The following is an 18,630-nucleotide window of genomic DNA, read 5'->3' on the forward strand; positions in this document are numbered from 1 at the left end:
TATAACACATTCCCACAATCAGACACTCTGAAAACAGCATTTTATAGCTGACCCATCTCACAAAAGGCTTTTTCGTTCGATCGCCGCTTGCCACCACTCTTAACAACGGGAGCACTGCCCCGTTGTTCACATAGGTAACATTAGGCCAGAGTGGAAGTTGAACTGGTAGCACTTTGTCCCTCCCCTCTCTCTCTCTATCTCTCCCTGATACCCAACAGCTCCTTTTCCCTCTCTCTATCTCTCTCTCTCTCTCTCTCTCTCTCGCAGCCTCTCTCTCTCCACCTCATCAGGTCATCAAATCAGAGTCAGAACTACAAAAATATATGTTTATTCAAAGTAAAGTACTAATTGAATACAGGTTCTCACAGGATAATTAATAGAATGATAACTCACAGTTCAAGTCTCACGGACAACCCCCCGGTATTTTAATAGTCTTAATCAGTAATTAGTCACACCAATTATCTCTTCTCCAAAACATAGTCCCCTCACTAGGACACTTAGTCCCCTCCACTAGGACACTTAGTCCCCTCCACTAGATCCGCCTGTTTAAAAGACAGGAGAACACACTAGTGAGCACACACAATTGTATAGACAAAGTCCAAAGATTAAATGAAATAGAACATCTTTACAAAAATGTCAAAAACAGAGTAAGCCACCTCTTTGGCTAAATCACAATAACTCTTACCCATCTCAGCTTGGAATATCACACACTGAAACAAATGTAACTTTCGCAGAGCTATCCCGGCATTCTGCCTTTTCTCCCCAAAGCAGCCATCTCCCTTGTTCCTGGCTAATACATGCCATTAAGAATGGACACAGCTCGTACACGTACACATGAATTCACACTCTTCGTCAACGCCCTGAAACTACTTTCAACTGGTTTCAAAGTCACCTTCTCTCGAACGCACATAACTACAGGACGATCATTGACCTGCTTAGGTACATCACGCCACCCAAAAAAGAGTCATCAGCATTCTTAAGCTGTCGCCCGAACTCTCAGTCTCCAGAGAGGTTAAAAATGATGACTCTGTACATTCCTCCTTTTTACATATGTATCCTTGGCAAAACTTGTGATAGCTCTCTCTCTCTCCCTCTCTCAAGAATAATTGTAATAATAATCTAAAGGTGCTCAAAATTAAAAAATAAATCCCGGATACCTAACCATAAATGAGAAACTGCCCCCCCCCCCCCCCCCAAAGTCACCAGCCCTAGGGTCCTGCACACCTTAAATCCGCCCGTGCAGTTATATTTGGAGTACTTTTTGGTTGCAATTAGTCGTTACATGTTGCTGAAACAACCCATTCAATTGTTTGATAATGAACTAGTGGCCCGCCAGACTTTGTGATAATTTTGGAGGGTGACCAAATAATACACATTTACTTGTTATTCATTTACAATATCATTGTTAAATGAATTAATCAACTATTAAATTCTTTACATACAAAGTTACGTGTCATGAATAATTTCATACAACCAGTAATAATGTAAGTAATTTACTTAAGAATAAAATTAGTAAATGAATAACAAGTGAATGTGTATTATTTGGGCACCCTCCAAAATCATCACAAATTCTGAGGGGCATTAGTTCATTATTAAGCAATTGAATATGTTTTTATTTCAGCCACATATAATGGCTAATTGCACCAAAAGATTAGTAAAAATATAACTGATATGATGATATATCAATTGCAAGAGAAAGATAGGGGGGGATATGGCAACTGGCATTAGAGTGAACACAGACATTTAAGGGAAACTTTCCTGTGCTCACCAGGGCTCGAACCTGGGACCTTCTGTGTGTTAGACAGATGTGATAACCACTACACCATGAGCACATGAACTAGTTGTTGGGAAGCATTTTCCTCTTGAACAGGTCAGTGGGAACATGGACATTTAAATGAAAAATTCCTGTGCTCACCAGGGATCGAACCTGGGACCTTCTTTGTGTTAGACAGACTAGCAAACTTACCCATCTACGATGGGTGATGAAATATGGGTGCAGAAGTGAAAAATTTATATGTACTATTTGTTCAGCAATATTAAAATAAAGGCGATTACATGAATAGTCTCTCTCTCTCTCTCTCTCTCTCTCTCTCTCTCTCTCTCTCATAATGTAATTCAAGGTACGATCACTGAACACAGAGAAATTCTTATTCATTGTTGTTACCCCTCTTTTAATGATATTTTCTCTCATCTCTCTCCTCTCCTCTATCTCTCTCCTTCTCTCTCCTCTCTCTCTCTCTCTCTCTCTCTCTCTCTCTCTTAAAGTAAGTGAAGGGACGATCAGTGAACATAAAGAAGTTCGTATTCATTATTGTTTACCCTCTTTTAATGATTCTCTCTCTCTCTCTCTCTCTCTCTCTCTCTCTCTCTCTCTCTCTCTCTCTCTCTCAATGTAAGTCAAGTAACAAAGACGGTGATGGGATTATCGGATTACTTAGCTCTCAAATCACAAATTATCTCCTCTCTCTTTCTCTCTCATTATTCGATAGCAAGATAAAATTATAAAATTGTTGTGCAATAATGTCGTTAAATAGCTCTCTCTCTCTCTCTCTCTCTCTCTCTCTTGTCGGTGACTTTCATTTAACGGAACAGGGATCTTGATTGGTTCGTTTCTTTGTCAATTACTTTGCACGTTGATATGAATAATAATGTATCTTTCTTTTCATTATGTTACTGCAAAGACGCAACTTGTATGTGAGTGCGTTATGGCTACTGATAAATGCTCTTATGATCCTATGTCTTCCAAAAAAGAGTAGAAAGTAGGAACTTGTCAGTTTCATTTTTATTATGTCCATTGGCAGGATCGAAATTCCGAAGCAACATTACCGGGCAGTACTTCTTCAACGTTATTTTGTGCACTGACAGTCCCAATGTATTTAAGTTATTCAAAAAAACTTGCGGATATTGATGATAATTTTCATCTTCTATTGTGTCCGAGCTGAAATATTCGCGACTTTCTCCGGGGAAGTTGTACAAAAATTATAAATGAAAAATCGTAAAATAAATAAGTCTACGGGAATAACCAGCCTCGTTTCACGGCCAGAAACAGCTCCATTTCAGGGAATCCCTTCTCACCCCCACCCCCTACAAAGGAGGGGGTTAGGTTGGATGAAACCCCATTACAAACCATCTTAGGGGTCCCCACCATAATCCTGCCAAGTTTCATGCCCATCTGACCAGCCGTTTGGCCGTGATTGAATGACAGACAGACAGAGAGAAAGACATTACGCCCATTATAGTAAGATGTGATAACCACTACACCATGAGCACATGAATTGGATGCTTGGAAAGCATTTTCCTCTTGAACAGGTCAGTGGGAACATGGACATTTAAATGAAAAACTTCCTGTGCTCACCAGGGCTCGAACCTGGGACCTTCTGTGTGTTAGACAGATGATTGTGATAATCACTACACCATGAGCACATGAACTGGATGCTTGGAAAGCATTTTCCTCTTGAACAGGTCAGTGGGAACATGGACATTTAAATGAAAAACTTCCTGTGCTCACCAGGGCTCGAACCTGGGACCTTCTGTGTGTTAGACAGATGTGATAACCACTACACCATGAGCACATGAACTGGATGCTTGGAAAGCATTTTCCTCTTGAACAGGTCAGTGGGAACATGGACATTTAAATGAAAAACTTCCTGTGCTCACCAGGGATCGAACCTGGGACCTTAGGTGTGTTAGACAGATTGATAACCACTACCAGGAGCACATGAACTGATGCTGGGAAAGCCATTTTTCCTTCTGAACCGGTCATTGGGAACCATGGAAATTTAAATGAAAAACTTCCTGTGGCGCCAGGGCTCGAACCTGGGACCCTTCTGTGTGTTTAGAAATGTGGATACCCCTACAGCATGGAAACGCATTTTGAACCTAGGATGCTTGGAAAGCTTTTCCTCTTTAACAGTCAGGTGGGAACATGGACATTTAAATGAAAAAACTTCCTGGTGCTCACCAGGGCTCGAACCTGGGACCTTCTGTGGTGTTAGACAGATGATAACCCCTACACCATGAGCACATGAACTGAGGCTTGGAAAGCCATTTTTCCCTCTGAACAGGTCCGTGAACATGGACATTTAAATGAACTTCCTGTGCTCAAGGGCTCGAACCTGAACCTTTCTGTGTTTTGAGACAATGTGATTTTAACCACCTACACATTGAGCACATGACTGGTGCTTGGAAAGCATTTTTCCTCTTGGGAACCAGGTTCATGGGAACACGGACATTTAAATGAAAAAACTTCCTGTGCTCACCAAGGGCTCGAACCTGGGACCTTCTGTGTGTTAGACAGATGTGAATAACCACTACACCAATAGCACATGAACTGGATGCTTGGGAAACCATTTTCCTCTTGAGCAGGTCAGTGGGAACATGGAACATTTTAAATGAAAAACTTTCTGTTGGCTCACCAAAGGGCTCGAACCTGGGACCTTCCTTGGTGTTAGACGATGTGATTAACCACTACCCCACCAGGCACATAAACTGGGATTTGCTTGGGAAGCATTTTCCTTGTTGGACAGGTTTCAGTGAACAAAAACTTGGACCTTTAAATGAAAAACTTTCCTGTTCTCACCAGGGCTCGAACCTGGGACCTTCTGTGTGTTAGACAGATGTGATAACCACTACACATGAGCACATGAACTAGGATGCTTGGAAAGCATTTTCCTCTTGAACAGGTTCAAGTGAACTGGATTTTTAAATTTTTTGAAAAACAATTCTGTTGCTCATCCAGGGCTCGAAAACCTGGACCTTCTGGTGTTAGACAAGGTGAGGTAACACTACACCATGAGCAAAAACATTGAACTGATGCTTGGAAAGCATCCCCTTGACAGGTCATGGGAACTGAACCATTTAAATGGGACTTCCTGTGCTCCCAGCTTAGCCTGGGACCCTTCTGTGTGTTAGACGTGTGATTCCACTACACCAGAGCACATACTAGAATGCTTGGAAACATCCCCCCACCTCTTGAACGGACAGTGGGAACTGGACATTTTAAATGGAAAAACCCCCCCCTTCCCCCCCTGTGGCTCACCAGGGCCGAACCTGCCCTTCTGTGTGTTAGACAGATGGATAACCCCACACTATTACAACATGGAACTGATGCTTGGAAAGCATTTTCCTCTTGAGCAGGTCAGTGGGAACAACCGGACATTTTAAATGAAAAACTTCCTGTGCTTCACCAGGGCTCGAACCTGGGACCTTCTGTGTGTTTTTAAACAACGATGGTTGATAACTCCACTACACCATGAGCACATGAACTGCATGCTGGGAAAGCCATTTTCCTCTTGAACCAGGTCAGGTGGGAACATGGAACATTTAATTGAAAAAATTCCTGTGCTCACCAGGGCTCGAACCTGGGGACCTTTCTGTGTTGGTTAGTACAGATGTGATTAACCACTACACCATGTAGCCCCTACTGGATACCTTGAAAGCAAATTTTCTCTTTGACAGGTCAAAGTGGGAACACGGACCATTTAATTGGAAAAACTTCCTGTCTCACCAGGGCTTTTTCGAACCGGGGACCTTCTGTTTGGTTTCGAACGATGTGGATAACCACGACACCATGAAGGGCAACAAGAACTGGAATGCTTGGAAAGCAAAGTTTCCGCTAGAAAAACATGTTTCCATGGGAACTGGACATTTAACTAAACCCACTTCCTGTGGGCTCACCAGTGATCGAACCTGGGACCTTCTGTGTGTTAGACAGATGTTGATAACCCTAACCACCATGAGCACCATAAATTGAATGCTGGAAAGCAATTTTCCTCTTGAACAAGGTCGTGGGAACATTGACTTTTTAAATTGGAAAACTTCCTGGTGCTCACCAGGGATTTTCGAACTTGGGACCTTAGGTTGATGGTTTAGACAGATGTGGAATAACCACTACACCATGGGATCACATGCACTGGTGCTTGAAAGGCATTTTCCTCAAATTGAACAGGTCAGTGTGAACATGGAAATTTAAATGAAAAACTTCCTTGTGGCTCACCCAGGGCTCCGAAACCTGGGACCTTCTTTGTGTGAGAACAGATGTGGATTAACCACCTTACACCATGAGCAACATGAACTAGAAGGCTTGGAAGCATTTTCCTCTTGAACAATGTCAGTGGGACATGGACATTTAAAATGAAAAACTTCCTGTCTTCACCAAAGGGCTCCGAACCTGGGACCTTCTGTGTGTTACCAGATGTGATAACCACTAACCATGGAGCAATTGAACTGGCCTTGCCTATGGAAAGCATTTTCCCTCTTGAACAGGTCAGTGGGAACATGGACATTTAAATGAAAAACTTCCTGTGCTCACCAGGGCTCCGAAGGCTGGGACCCTTCCCTGTGTGTTCGACAGATGTTATAACCACTAACGCCATGAGGCACCATTGAGCTGGATGCTTTGGAAAGCATTTTTCCTCCTTGAACAGGTCAGTGGGACCACGACATTTAAAAATGAAAAACTTCCTGTGGCTCACCAAGGCTCCGAACCTGGGACCTTCTGTTGTGTTTTTTTTTTTTTTTAGACAGAATGGTGATAACCACTAACACCATGAGCAACATGGTACTGGATTATTGGAAAGCATTTTCCTCTTGAGCAGGTCAGTGGGAACAGGACATTTAATGGAACACTTCTGTGCTCACAGGAATCGAACTGGGACCTTCTGGTGTTAGACAGATGTGATAACCACTACACCATGAGCACATAAAGTGAATGATTGGAAAAAAGCATTTTCATCTTGAACAGGTCAGTGGGAACTGGACATTTAAATGAAAAACTTCTGGCTCACCAGGATCGACCTGGCCCTTAGGTGTGTTAGGACAGACGTGATAACACTACACCATGAGCACATGAACTGGAGTGGAAAGAATTTTCCTCTTGAACAGGTCAGTCGAGGAACAGGAAATTTAAATGAAAAACTTCCTGTGCTCACCAGGGCTCGAACCTGGGGACCTTCTGTGTGTTAGACAGATGTGATAACCACCTACACCATGAGCCAATGAAACAGATGCTTGGAAAGCCATTTTCTCTTGAACAGGTCAGTGGGAACAGGACATTAAATGAAAAACTTCCTGTGCCAACAAAGGATCGAACCTGGGACCTTCTTGTGTGTTAGACAGAGTGATAACCACTACACCATGAGCACATGAAACTGGATGCTGGAAAGCATTTTTCCTCTGAACAGGTCAGTGGGAACATGGACATTTAAATGAAAACTTATGTGCTCACCAGGGCTCGAACCTGGGACCTTCTGTGTGTTAGACAGAGTGCTAACCACTACACACATGAGCCACATGAACCTGATGCTTGAAAGCATTTTTCCTCTGAACAGGTTCAGGGGAACACGGACATTAAATTTGAAAATTTCCTGTGCCTCACCAAAAAGGGCTTCGAAACCTTTGGGACCTTCTGGGTGTTAGACCCAGATGTGGGATAACCACTACACCATGAGCAACCATGGGAACCTGGATTGCTGAGAAAGCATTTTCCTATGGAGCAGGTTTCAGTGGGAACATGGAAATTTAAATGAAAAACTCCTTTGCTCACCAGGGGCTCGAACTGGGACCTTCTGTGTTGCGTTAGAACCAGATTGATAACCACTACACCATGAGCACATAAATTGGTTGCTTGGAAAGCATTTTCCTGTTGAACAGGCCAGTGGGAACACGGACATTTAAATGAAAAACTTCCTGTGCTCACCAGCGCTCGAACCTGGAGACTTCTGTGTTAGACAGATGTGATAACCACTACACCATGAGCACATGAACTAGATGCTTGGAAGCATTTTCCTCTTGAACAGGTCAGTGGAACATGGATTTTTAAATGAAAAACTTCCTGTGCTCACCAGGGCTCGAACCTGGGACCTTCTGTGTGTTAGAGATGTTGATAACCACTACACCAGAGCACATGAACTGGATGCTTGGAAAGCATTTTCCTCTTGAACAGGTCAGTGGGAACATGGACATTTAAATGAAAAACTTCCTGTGCTCACCAGGGCTCGAACCTGGGACCTTCTGTGTGTTAGACAGATGTGATAACCACTACACCATGAGCACATGAACTGGATGCTTGGAAAGCATTTTCCTCTTGAACAGGTCAGTGGGAACATGGACATTTAAATGAAAAACTTCCTGTGCTCACCAGGGCTCGAACCTGGGACCTTCTGTGTGTTAGACAGATGTGATAACCACTACACCATGAGCACATGAACTGGATTGCTTGGAAAGCATTTTCCTCTTGAACAGGTCAGTGGGAACACGGACATTTAAATGAAAAACTTCCTGTGCTCACCAGGGCTCGAACCTGGGACCTTCTGTGTGTTAGACAGATGTGATAACCACTACACCATGAGCACATGAACTGGATGCTTGGAAAGCATTTTCCTCTTGAACAGGTCAGTGGGAACATGGACATTTAATGAAAAAAAATTCCTGTGCTCACCAGGGCTCGAACCTGGGACCTTCTGTGTTAGACAGATGTGATAACCACTACACCATGAGCACCTGAACTGGATACTTGGAAAGCATTTTCCTCTTGAACAGGTCAGAACACGGACATTTAAATGAAAAACTTCCTGTGCTCACCAAGGGCTCGAACCAATGGGACCTTCTGTGTGTTAGACAGATGTGATAACCACTACACCATGAGCACAAGAACTTGGATGCTTGGAAAGCATTTTCCTCTTGAAACAGGTAACAGTGGGAACATGGCATTTAATGAAACACTTCCTGTGCCTCACCAGGGCTCGAACCTGGGACCTTTGTGTGTTAGACCGATGTGATAACCCACTACACCATGAGCACATAAATTGAATGCTTGGAAAGCATTTTCCTCTTGAACAGGTCAGTGGGAACATGGACATTTAAATGGAAAAACTTCCTGTGCTCACCAGGGCTCGAACCTGGGACCTTCTGTGTGTTAGACAGATGTGATAACCACTACACCATGAGCACATGAACTGGATGCTTGGAAAGCATTTTCCTCTTGAACAGGTCAGTGGGAACATGGACATTTAAATAGAAAACTTCCTGTGCTCACCAGGGCTCGAACCTGGGACCTTCTGTGTGTTAGACAGATGTTATAACCATACACCATGAGCACATAAATTAAATGCTTGAAAGCATTTTCCTCTTGAATAGGTCAGTGGGAACATGGACATTTAAATGAAAAACTTCCTGTGCTCACCAGGGCTCGAACCTGGGACCTTCTGTGTGTTAGACAGATGTGATAACCACTACACCATGAGCACATGAATTAGATGCTTGGAAAGCATTTTCCTCTTGAACAGGTCAGTGGGAACATGGACATTTAAATGAAAAACTTCCTGTGCTCACCAGGGCTCGAACCTGGGACCTTCTGTGTGTTAGACAGATGTGATAACCACTACACCATGAGCACATGAACTGAATGCTTGGAAAGCATTTCCCTCTTGAACAGGTCAGTGGGAACATGGACATTTAACCCTTAAACCGCCGAAGCGGTAAAAATAAAAAAACTCCCCTGAATTCCGCTTCCGCGCTCACTCAAAAAGAGTGAGCGCGGAAGCGGAAAAAAATAATTTTTTCAAAAAATCACAGCGCGCTTAGTTTTGAAGATTAAGAGTTCATTTTTGGCTCCTTATTTTGTCATTGCCTGAAATTTAGTATGCAATCATCAGAAATGAAAAATAATATCATTATCATATGTAAATAATGCGATATATGGTAGCGAAAAAAAAAAATTCATACATAATTGTATTAAAATCACGCTGTGCAAAAAACGGTAAGAGCTAACGAGTTTCTTTTTTTTTTCGTTGTATTGTACACTAAATTGCAATCATTTTTGATATATAATTACATTGTAAAACAATAAAAGCAACACCGGAATCAAAATTATCACAAAATTATGTACGAATCGTAACGTGCAGGACGTAAAAAATTGTTTTTTTTTAAATTCACCATAAATCTAAATATTGTTCTAGAGACTTCCAATTTGTTTCAAAATGAATACAAATGATTGAATATTACGATACTGTAAGAGTTTTAGCTTACAATTGCGTTTTTCGACCATTTCGGTAGAGTCAAAGTTGACCGAACGTGGTTTTTTTCTTTTTTTTTCTATTACTGTGATTTATATGCAAATATTTCGAAAATGAGAAAAGCTACAACCTTCAATATTTTTACCTTTTATTTTACATGAAATTGCGCACATTTTCATATATAAAACTCTATGAAATGCCTAATATGAAACGGAGCAAATTTTCCGAGAATTCGATGTACGCAATTCGGAGATTTATGGCGGAGAATCCGCGCGCGGAGGGAAGGAAAGTTTTTTTCATAAATTCACCATAAATCGAAATATTGTGCTAGAGACTTCAAATTTGTTGCAAAATAAAGGTAAATGATTGAATATTACTAAAATATAAAGAGTTTTAGCTTACAATTGCGTTTTTTCGACCATTTCGGTAAAGCCAAAGTTGACCGAACGTGGTTTTTTTTTTATTTATCGTGATTTATATGCAAATATTTCGAAAATGAGAAAAGCTACAACCTTCAATATTTTTCGTTGTATTCTACATGAAATTGCGCACATTTTCTATATAAAGCTTTATGTAACGGCTAATTTAAAATGGTGCAAACATTACCACAATCGCACGTATGATTTTTTCGGAAGAGTTACCGCACGGACGTAAGGAAAATGTTATTTTTTTCATAAATTCACCATAAATAGAAATATTGTGCTAGAGACTTCCAATTTGTTACAAAATGAAGGTAAATGATTGAATATTACTAAAATATAAGAGTTTTTTTTTTTTTTTTTTTTTTTTAGCTTACAATTGCGTTTTTCGACCATTTCGGTAGAAGTCAAAATTGACCGAAGGTTGAAAATTTGTCACTTATCATTTTTTATATGAAAATATTTCAAAACTGATAAAAGCTACAAACCATGGGTTGTTTAGTTGTATTGTGCATGAAAGTACGCACATTTCTATATATAAAAACTTTATGTAACGGCTTAATAAAATGGTGCAAACATTACCACAATCGCATGTATGATTTTTTTCGGAAGAGTTACCGCGCGGACGTAAGGAAAAAGTTTTTCATAAATTCACCATAAATCGAAAATATGTGCTAGAGACTTCCAATTTGTTGCAGAATTAAGGTAAATAGTTGAATATTACTACAATATAAGCGTTTTAGCTTACAATTGCGTTTTTCGACCATTTCGGTAGAGTCAAAGTTGACCGAAGGTTGAAATTTTGGCACTTATCGTTATTTATATGGAAATATTTCAAAACTGATAAAAGTTACAATCATGAGTATTTTTTTGTTGTATTCTAAATGAAATTGCGCACATTTTCATATATAATACTTCATGTAACGGATAATTTAAAACGGTGCAAAAATTATGTCAAAGTGACGAATAATTTCCGAGATGTGTCACTGATACTTTTTTTTTAGTGTGATAAGAAAGAAATTCGCGCTTGCGCGCCTGCGTAACGATTGTAACAAAAAAAAACGCCTTGATCCGTGAACTCCCAGCAGCCCCCAAGGCGCGTGATACAAAAGTTTTCGGCTGGTAGGCCTATAAGTATTTTTCCGCGAATTTTTAAAAAAACTTTTTTGAGCCGACCGTATGGTACGTCCATTCGGAAATCGGGGGAGATTTTGACTCGACGTTAATACGTCAATTCGGCGTTTAAGGGTTAATGGAAAAAACTTCCTGTGCTCCACCAGGGATCGAACCTGGGACCTTCTGTGTGTTAGACAGATGTGATAACCACTACACCATGAGCACATAAATTGGATGCTTGGAAAGCATTTTCCACTTGAACAGGTCAGTGGGAACATGGACATTTAAAAAAAAAAAAAATAGAAAACTTTCCTGTGCTCACCAGGGCTCGAACCTGGGACCTTCTGTGTGTTAGACAGATGTGATAACCACTACACCATGAGCACATAAATTGGATGCTTGGAAAGCATTTTCCTCTTGAACAGGTCAGTGGGAACATGGACATTTAAATGGAAAACTTCCTGTGCTCACCAGGGCTCGAACCTGGGACCTTCTGTGTGTTAGACAGATGTGATAACCACTACACCATGAGCACATGAATTAGATGCTTGGAAAGCATTTTCCTCTTGAACAGGTCAGTGGGAACATGGACATTTAAATGAAAAACTTCCTGTGCTCACCAGGGCGGGCGACCTGGGACCTTCGGTGTGTTAGACAGATGTGGATAACCACTACACCATGAGCACATGAACTGGAATGCTTGGAAAGCATTTTCCTCCTGAACAGGTCAGTGGGAACATGGACATTTAAATGAAAAACTTCCTGTGCTCACCAGGGCTCGAACCTGGGACCTTCTGTGTGTTAGACAGATGTGATAACCACTACACCACATAAATTGAATGCTTGGCAAAGCATTTTCCTCTGTCCCAACAGGTCAGTGGGAAACATGGACATTTAAATGAAAAAAACTCCTGTGCTCACCAGGGACACCTTCTGTGTTAGACAGATAACCACTACACCATGAGCACATAAACTGGATGCTTGGAAAGCATTTTCCTCTTGAACAGGTCAGTGGGAACATGGACATTTAAATGAAAAACTTCCTGTGCTCACCAGGGCTCGAACCTGGGACCTTCTGTGTGTTAGACAGATGTGATAACCACTACACCACATAAATTGAATGCTTGGAAAGCATTTTCCTCTTGAACAGGTCAGTGGGAACATGGACATTTAAATGAAAAACTTCCTGTGCTCACCAGGGATCGAACCTGGGACCTTCTGTGTGTTAGACAGATGTGATAACCACTACACCATGAGCACATGAATTAGATGCTTGGAAAGCATTTTCCTCTTGAACAGGTCAGTGGGAACATGGACATTTAAATGAAAAACTTCCTGTGCTCACCAGGGCTCGAACCTGGGACCTTCTGTGTTAGACAGAGTGATAACCACTACACCATGAGCACATGAACTGGATGCCTGGAAAGCATTTTCCTCCTGAACAGGTCAGTGGGAACATGGACATTTAAATGAAAAACTTCCTGTGCTCACCAGGGCTCGAACCTGGGACCTTCTGTGTGTTAGACAGATGTGATAACCACTACACCATGAGCACATGAACTGGATGCCTGAAAGCATTTTCCCTCCTGAAACAGGTCAGTGGGAACATGGACATTTAAATGAAAAAACTTCCTGTGCTCACCAGGGGACCTTCTGTGTGTTTAGACAGATGTGATAACCCTACACCAGAGCACATGAAACTGGATGCTTGGAAAGCATTTTCCTCTTGAACAGGTCAGTGGGAACATGGACATTTAAATGAAAAACTTCCTGTGCTCACCAGGGCTCGAACCTGGGACCTTCTGTGTGTTAGACAGATGTGATAACCACTACACCATGAGCACATGAATTAGATGCTTGGAAAGCATTTCCCTCTTGAACAGGTCAATTGGAACATGGACATTTAAATGGAAAAACTTCCTGTGCTCACCAGGGCTCGAACCTGGGACCTTTCTGTGTGTTTAGACAGAGTGATAACCACTACACCATGACATGAACTGGATGCTTGGAAAGCATTTTCCTCTTGAACATGTCAGTGGGAACATGGACAATGAAATGAAAAATTTCTGTGCTCACCAGGGCTCGAACCTGGGACCTTCTGTGTGTTAGACAGATGTGATAACCACTACACCATGAGCACATAAATTGGATGCTTGGAAAGCATTTTCCTCTTGAACAGGTCAGTGGGAACACGGACATTGAAAAACTTCCTGTGCTCACCAGGGCTCGAACCTGGGACCTTCTGTGTGTTAGACAGATGTGATAACCACTACACCATGAGCACATGAATTTAATTAGCAATGAACGCATTGATCTTTGGGATTAGTAATCACAGGTTTGGGGTGGTGGAAAGATTGATTCTGTACATAAACAATATTTAGTGCCATCAATTTTGAAAGAATCTGGCAGAAAGAGGTACCAATACTTATATACCCCATAAATTCACAAATAGTTACTTTTAAACTGCCTAAAACCACGGATCTCTTATGACATCTTTTTGTAAATTTGCTCGTAAATATACTAAGGGGTTGCTGTTGTTTTTTGTTCTTGTCTTTTACGACATTATGTCAGTTGTAAATGTAACTTTACAAAGAAAAGTACAAAGAAATTTTAGAACAAACATGTTAAAGTTAAAAAAGTTACTGAATCTTTGTTCACCTTAAATTTTCTTAAATATTTTTCAACAAATATGCTAAGAATTTGTTACTGATTTTATTTCTTATCTGTTTTGATATTGTGTCAGCAGTAATTATAATTTTACAAAATAAAATAAGTTATTTATTTGAAAAATATATATAAGTTGGTAAAATTTTACGATTTTCTTGTAAAGGAGGCCCCACAAGGGGTGGTAAATAGTCACTTTCAACTTCTCCTGGAAGGTATTGAAATTTTTTTTTTCTTTCTTTCACCTTGTACATTTGCATATCTTCCTCTTTCCATTGATGTGTTTTATTCGTAAATTGGCTGACCTCAAAATTTACCTGTCCTGAGGAGCTGAATATTGATATATTTACCTGTCCAGTAAGGGTTAATGCTGAGAGAGCCGTTTCCTCTTGAACAGGCCAGTAATAATAATAATAATAATAATAATATCCTTTATTTCGGTTCAAGACCATATACAATGAACATACAAAAATACACAGTAACATACACAATCTAGATATATGAGTCAACATGATAGGAAAAAATTAGTAATCGGCACTTATCCACAAAATAGCTGAGGTAGCATAAAAGAGTGAATCATAATACTGGTAATAGTAATAATATTGGTGAGAAAAAAATGCATTGAGAGTTATAACAGTTAGTCCACAAATTATATAGCTTAAATTTCACTAGAGACCTTAGGTGGTTACAGTAGTCTGGTCCAGAGGGCTAAATACATAAATTGAATGTTGTATATATATATATATATATATATATATATATATATATATATATATATATATATATATATATACATACATATATATATATATATATATATATATATATATAGATATATATATATATATATCTATAGCCTATATATATATGATATATATATATTATATATATACACACATATAGATCTATATATATATAATAAACTTTAACTTGATAGTAATCACAGAAATAAATGAAACAAAAAATAAAATATCAGCAATAAAATATATAATGACAAATCTACAGATGACATCTTGCTAATACAGAGATTAAGTCCTTTAGGGGACAAAGGCCTCATTTTCCATCTTTCCCACAATTTAGATCTTCTTCTTGCTTCACTCCTTAGGACGCTTTGTATGAGCGAGTTGCCGCTGTTTCTCACTCGGGTACCAGGCTGGACATTGTTCGCCTTACAATGATTTTTAAATTGTCCAGGTGGTTTTCTAAGAACATCTGTGTGGCGGAGTGGTAGCGTGGAGTGTTTGTGAGGCGTCCTCAGAATGTCATTGTGCACAACAGTGATACGTCTCATGGTCTCTCGGGTTATAGTTCGTCCAGAGGGAACACCCATAGATACTGTAACAGTACGAGCGGAAGAGCAGCAGTTTTCACGTCTCGGTGACAGAAGGCAAACCTCCTTGCAATCATGTTGCCAGTTGCACATAGTTTACGACGCCTCTGTTCAATGTCTGCCGTATCTTTTAGGTCGTCGGTAATAATGTGACCCAAATACGGAAATTCGCGCACAAATTCCAGCCGATGGTTTCCGAGGAAAATTTTGTGGTTCTGCAATATGCTTAAGCGATCTGGGAGAAGCGACATGCACTGGGTCTTTGGTTTCGTTGTAGATTATATCAAATTCCTCTGCATATTGGCGGGCAAGTGTCGATGAGTCGCAGGAGGCCATGCACTGATGGGGAAATCAGAACCATATCGTCGGCGTAACAGAGGTTGTTTATAGTTGTTTCATTGACAGTGCATCCGATTGGGAGTGAGTCAGTTTGACATTCAAGGCATCTGTGTACGTATTAAACAGGTATGGAGAGAGAATGCCCCCTTGCCGAAGCCCGTTTAGTTGGAGCCGAAGGTGTACGATAATACGTTGCCCCCGCCCCATTTGACACAGAATTGCTGTGTGGAGAACCAGCAATTGTACATTTGCATATCTTCCTCTTTCCATTGATGTGTTTTATTCGTAAATTGGCTGACCTCAAAATTTACCTGTCCTGAGGAGCTGAATATTGATATATTTACCTGTCCAGTAAGGGTTAATGCTGAGAGAGCCGTTTCCTCTTGAACAGGCCAGTGGGAACGCAGACATTGAAAGGAAAACCTTCCTGTGCTCACCAGGGCTCGAACCTGCGACCTTATGTGTGTTAGAGCAGCGGTCGCCAACCGATGGCCCAGTCCAAGTAAATTTTGATGGTCCGCAGGAAAATTGGGACATTATTTAAATTTTTATGTTTTCTTAATCCTCTTCAGGTAACCCTGATACCAATTGCGCAGAAGACAGATAGCCCTGTGTTGCCAATTTAGCATTTTTAATGCTAGATTTAGCATTTTAGGGCAATTTTGCATTAAAAATGTTGATCCAGCATTTAGCAGAAAAAACAGCATTAACTAACTAACATCATTATTAATTATAAAAACATAAACCTTACAAATATGAATTTATCCTAATGAAGTATACATGAAATGCATATAAAAATGCATTTACCCTTTTTTAACATTCATATTAGCAGTCTGGCAAATTTAAAATTATACTTTTAGTGGTCCATGAAGTTCGAAAGGTTGGTGACCGCCGTGTTAGACAGATGTAATAAGCACTACACCATGAGCACATGAACTTAATGCTGCGAAAGCATTTTCCTCTTGAACAGGTCAGTGGAAACACGGACATTGAAAGGAAAACTTCCCTGTGTTCACTAGGGACCATCTGTGTGTTAGACAGATGTGATAACCACTACACCATGAGCATATGAATTTGATGTTGAGAAAGCATTTTCTTCTTGAACAGGTCAATGGGAACATGGACATATAACCCTTACATGATAGGCTAAATATTATTAAACACCCCTAGACCTGCCAACCTTCAAGTAGAATAAATCCCAAAAAAATTTTCTGTACCTTTCACAGGAAGTTGAATGTGAGCATGTACAACCCCCTGCAGGGCCTTTTATAAGACACTCGTAAAAATATGCTAATTTTACAGTTATACATGTTTTTTTCTAATAATATATTCTATATATTGTAAAATTATAATTACCGCTCACAGTATCATAGTAGATAAGAAATCAAATCAGTAACAAATTCTGAGTATATTTATTGTAAAATATTTACATGATTTACTAAGATGAGGAGATGTGTACCTTTTTGCGAGGTATAAACCTTTTTTTAATATTTCTTTGCACTTCGCAAAATTACAATTATTGCTGAACTACTGTCATAAAAGAAAAGAACTGAAACTAACAGCAATCCCTTGGTATATTTATAAGTAAATGTATAAAACAGACATCCTAAGACTACAGGGAACCATCACATTAGCTACGACATCGATATTTCTCCTCCAGGTCCAGTGCCGAGCTATTGGAGTTTCCATTAGCCATTTATGGGCCACTGAAGTGATATGAACGTTTTCCTATTCATGCTTTCTGTCTCACAATAAAATTTAGACCTGTTTCATAACTGGCTCTTTTCATCTCTTGTAACAACCTTTGAAGCCTTTCCTCAGAGTTACCTATGAGCTCAGTGTTGTCAGCAGTGACTTTGTCGTTGGCATTCTGACCAACTCATATGACCTCATTGTAAAATCACCTCAAGCGGAAATAAATCAGATTGGTCTTATAACCCACCTTCCGCTTCCAATGATTTCTTCTCCCCCTTTGTAGTCATTTTTGTTGCCTGTTGTTTCCAGTACAAGTTTCCTTATCAATCTGATTCTTTGATATCTACCTTGAAGCAGTTTTACCAGCACCGAGTTTTACTAATCTTCCGTGCTTCATTCCATCGGAAGGATTTGTAAGTCTATGGAAAATGATGCCGTACTCTTTGCACATCAATTCCTTTCCCCAACAGCCATCCTCAATACAGAAATATTATTCGATTTGCTCCTTTCCATGAACCCTACTGCTTTATCTATTAAATCTTTTCTAATTCTTCCTTTTCAACCTTTCTGTTATAATTACTCTCGACGTTACTTTCCAAAGCTGACTCAAGATGCAATAGTTGTGCTTACAGTGCCATGAAGTGGCCCCTTTTCAAGAGTTGCACATTTGCAAATGAAAGCCCTCGTGTGCTTACCTAGGCTTGAACCTACCTACTATGAGATTCAGGGCCTCTGTAACACGGTTTTTTCGCAATAACTTTTTATCTATGCATTTCATAAATATAACGCTTATTCAGAATACACATTATACGTACACATAAATTTTGACTGCATTCTGCATTACGTAGGTTGAATAAATTTGGTACTTACAATGTAAAAGTGACTTTTTTTTTGAAGACGGGCCAACTTACTCAGAGAAAAGGTTTCGAACGCACTCGTTACGTAACTTATGACAGCATTTCTTCCCTCTTTCTCGATGGATGATTGGCTATACGTAACGAAGGCTATACCTTTGGCAACAATGACAAACAATTTTAAATACAAGCAAAGCAGC

At 40.1% G+C, this 18,630-nt stretch overlaps 23 non-coding genes across 23 annotated transcripts; all 23 read right to left on the reverse strand.

Moving 5' to 3' along the window:
• Window positions 1–1,759: 1,759 nt before the first annotated feature.
• Trnav-aac (transfer RNA valine (anticodon AAC)) lies at window positions 1,760–1,832 on the reverse strand. The gene has a single exon. It is a non-coding gene; the product is annotated as a tRNA-Val (tRNA).
• A 1,514-nt stretch (window positions 1,833–3,346) lies between these two features.
• Trnav-aac (transfer RNA valine (anticodon AAC)) lies at window positions 3,347–3,423 on the reverse strand. Its single transcript has one exon. It is a non-coding gene; the product is annotated as a tRNA-Val (tRNA).
• Window positions 3,424–3,499: 76 nt separating this feature from the next.
• Trnav-aac (transfer RNA valine (anticodon AAC)) lies at window positions 3,500–3,572 on the reverse strand. The gene has a single exon. It is a non-coding gene; the product is annotated as a tRNA-Val (tRNA).
• Window positions 3,573–4,570: 998 nt separating this feature from the next.
• On the reverse strand, window positions 4,571–4,642 carry Trnav-aac (transfer RNA valine (anticodon AAC)). Its single transcript has one exon. It is a non-coding gene; the product is annotated as a tRNA-Val (tRNA).
• A 2,277-nt stretch (window positions 4,643–6,919) lies between these two features.
• Window positions 6,920–6,995, reverse strand: Trnav-aac (transfer RNA valine (anticodon AAC)). Its single transcript has one exon. It is a non-coding gene; the product is annotated as a tRNA-Val (tRNA).
• A 984-nt stretch (window positions 6,996–7,979) lies between these two features.
• Trnav-aac (transfer RNA valine (anticodon AAC)) lies at window positions 7,980–8,052 on the reverse strand. The gene has a single exon. It is a non-coding gene; the product is annotated as a tRNA-Val (tRNA).
• Window positions 8,053–8,128: 76 nt separating this feature from the next.
• Window positions 8,129–8,201, reverse strand: Trnav-aac (transfer RNA valine (anticodon AAC)). Its single transcript has one exon. It is a non-coding gene; the product is annotated as a tRNA-Val (tRNA).
• A 77-nt stretch (window positions 8,202–8,278) lies between these two features.
• Window positions 8,279–8,351, reverse strand: Trnav-aac (transfer RNA valine (anticodon AAC)). The gene has a single exon. It is a non-coding gene; the product is annotated as a tRNA-Val (tRNA).
• Window positions 8,352–8,428: 77 nt separating this feature from the next.
• Window positions 8,429–8,499, reverse strand: Trnal-uaa (transfer RNA leucine (anticodon UAA)). Its single transcript has one exon. It is a non-coding gene; the product is annotated as a tRNA-Leu (tRNA).
• A 72-nt stretch (window positions 8,500–8,571) lies between these two features.
• Window positions 8,572–8,647, reverse strand: Trnav-aac (transfer RNA valine (anticodon AAC)). The gene has a single exon. It is a non-coding gene; the product is annotated as a tRNA-Val (tRNA).
• Window positions 8,648–8,876: 229 nt separating this feature from the next.
• On the reverse strand, window positions 8,877–8,949 carry Trnav-aac (transfer RNA valine (anticodon AAC)). Its single transcript has one exon. It is a non-coding gene; the product is annotated as a tRNA-Val (tRNA).
• Window positions 8,950–9,172: 223 nt separating this feature from the next.
• On the reverse strand, window positions 9,173–9,245 carry Trnav-aac (transfer RNA valine (anticodon AAC)). Its single transcript has one exon. It is a non-coding gene; the product is annotated as a tRNA-Val (tRNA).
• Window positions 9,246–9,321: 76 nt separating this feature from the next.
• On the reverse strand, window positions 9,322–9,394 carry Trnav-aac (transfer RNA valine (anticodon AAC)). Its single transcript has one exon. It is a non-coding gene; the product is annotated as a tRNA-Val (tRNA).
• A 2,305-nt stretch (window positions 9,395–11,699) lies between these two features.
• Window positions 11,700–11,773, reverse strand: Trnav-aac (transfer RNA valine (anticodon AAC)). Its single transcript has one exon. It is a non-coding gene; the product is annotated as a tRNA-Val (tRNA).
• Window positions 11,774–11,861: 88 nt separating this feature from the next.
• Window positions 11,862–11,934, reverse strand: Trnav-aac (transfer RNA valine (anticodon AAC)). The gene has a single exon. It is a non-coding gene; the product is annotated as a tRNA-Val (tRNA).
• A 76-nt stretch (window positions 11,935–12,010) lies between these two features.
• On the reverse strand, window positions 12,011–12,083 carry Trnav-aac (transfer RNA valine (anticodon AAC)). The gene has a single exon. It is a non-coding gene; the product is annotated as a tRNA-Val (tRNA).
• Window positions 12,084–12,310: 227 nt separating this feature from the next.
• Trnav-aac (transfer RNA valine (anticodon AAC)) lies at window positions 12,311–12,381 on the reverse strand. Its single transcript has one exon. It is a non-coding gene; the product is annotated as a tRNA-Val (tRNA).
• A 210-nt stretch (window positions 12,382–12,591) lies between these two features.
• Window positions 12,592–12,662, reverse strand: Trnav-aac (transfer RNA valine (anticodon AAC)). The gene has a single exon. It is a non-coding gene; the product is annotated as a tRNA-Val (tRNA).
• A 73-nt stretch (window positions 12,663–12,735) lies between these two features.
• Trnav-aac (transfer RNA valine (anticodon AAC)) lies at window positions 12,736–12,808 on the reverse strand. Its single transcript has one exon. It is a non-coding gene; the product is annotated as a tRNA-Val (tRNA).
• A 222-nt stretch (window positions 12,809–13,030) lies between these two features.
• Window positions 13,031–13,103, reverse strand: Trnav-aac (transfer RNA valine (anticodon AAC)). Its single transcript has one exon. It is a non-coding gene; the product is annotated as a tRNA-Val (tRNA).
• Window positions 13,104–13,319: 216 nt separating this feature from the next.
• On the reverse strand, window positions 13,320–13,392 carry Trnav-aac (transfer RNA valine (anticodon AAC)). The gene has a single exon. It is a non-coding gene; the product is annotated as a tRNA-Val (tRNA).
• A 223-nt stretch (window positions 13,393–13,615) lies between these two features.
• Trnav-aac (transfer RNA valine (anticodon AAC)) lies at window positions 13,616–13,688 on the reverse strand. Its single transcript has one exon. It is a non-coding gene; the product is annotated as a tRNA-Val (tRNA).
• A 71-nt stretch (window positions 13,689–13,759) lies between these two features.
• Trnav-aac (transfer RNA valine (anticodon AAC)) lies at window positions 13,760–13,832 on the reverse strand. The gene has a single exon. It is a non-coding gene; the product is annotated as a tRNA-Val (tRNA).
• Window positions 13,833–18,630: the final 4,798 nt, after the last annotated feature.

This window comes from Macrobrachium nipponense, chromosome 19, assembly GCF_015104395.2.
Source record: "Macrobrachium nipponense isolate FS-2020 chromosome 19, ASM1510439v2, whole genome shotgun sequence".
Classification (NCBI taxonomy): Eukaryota; Metazoa; Arthropoda; class Malacostraca; order Decapoda; family Palaemonidae; genus Macrobrachium; species Macrobrachium nipponense.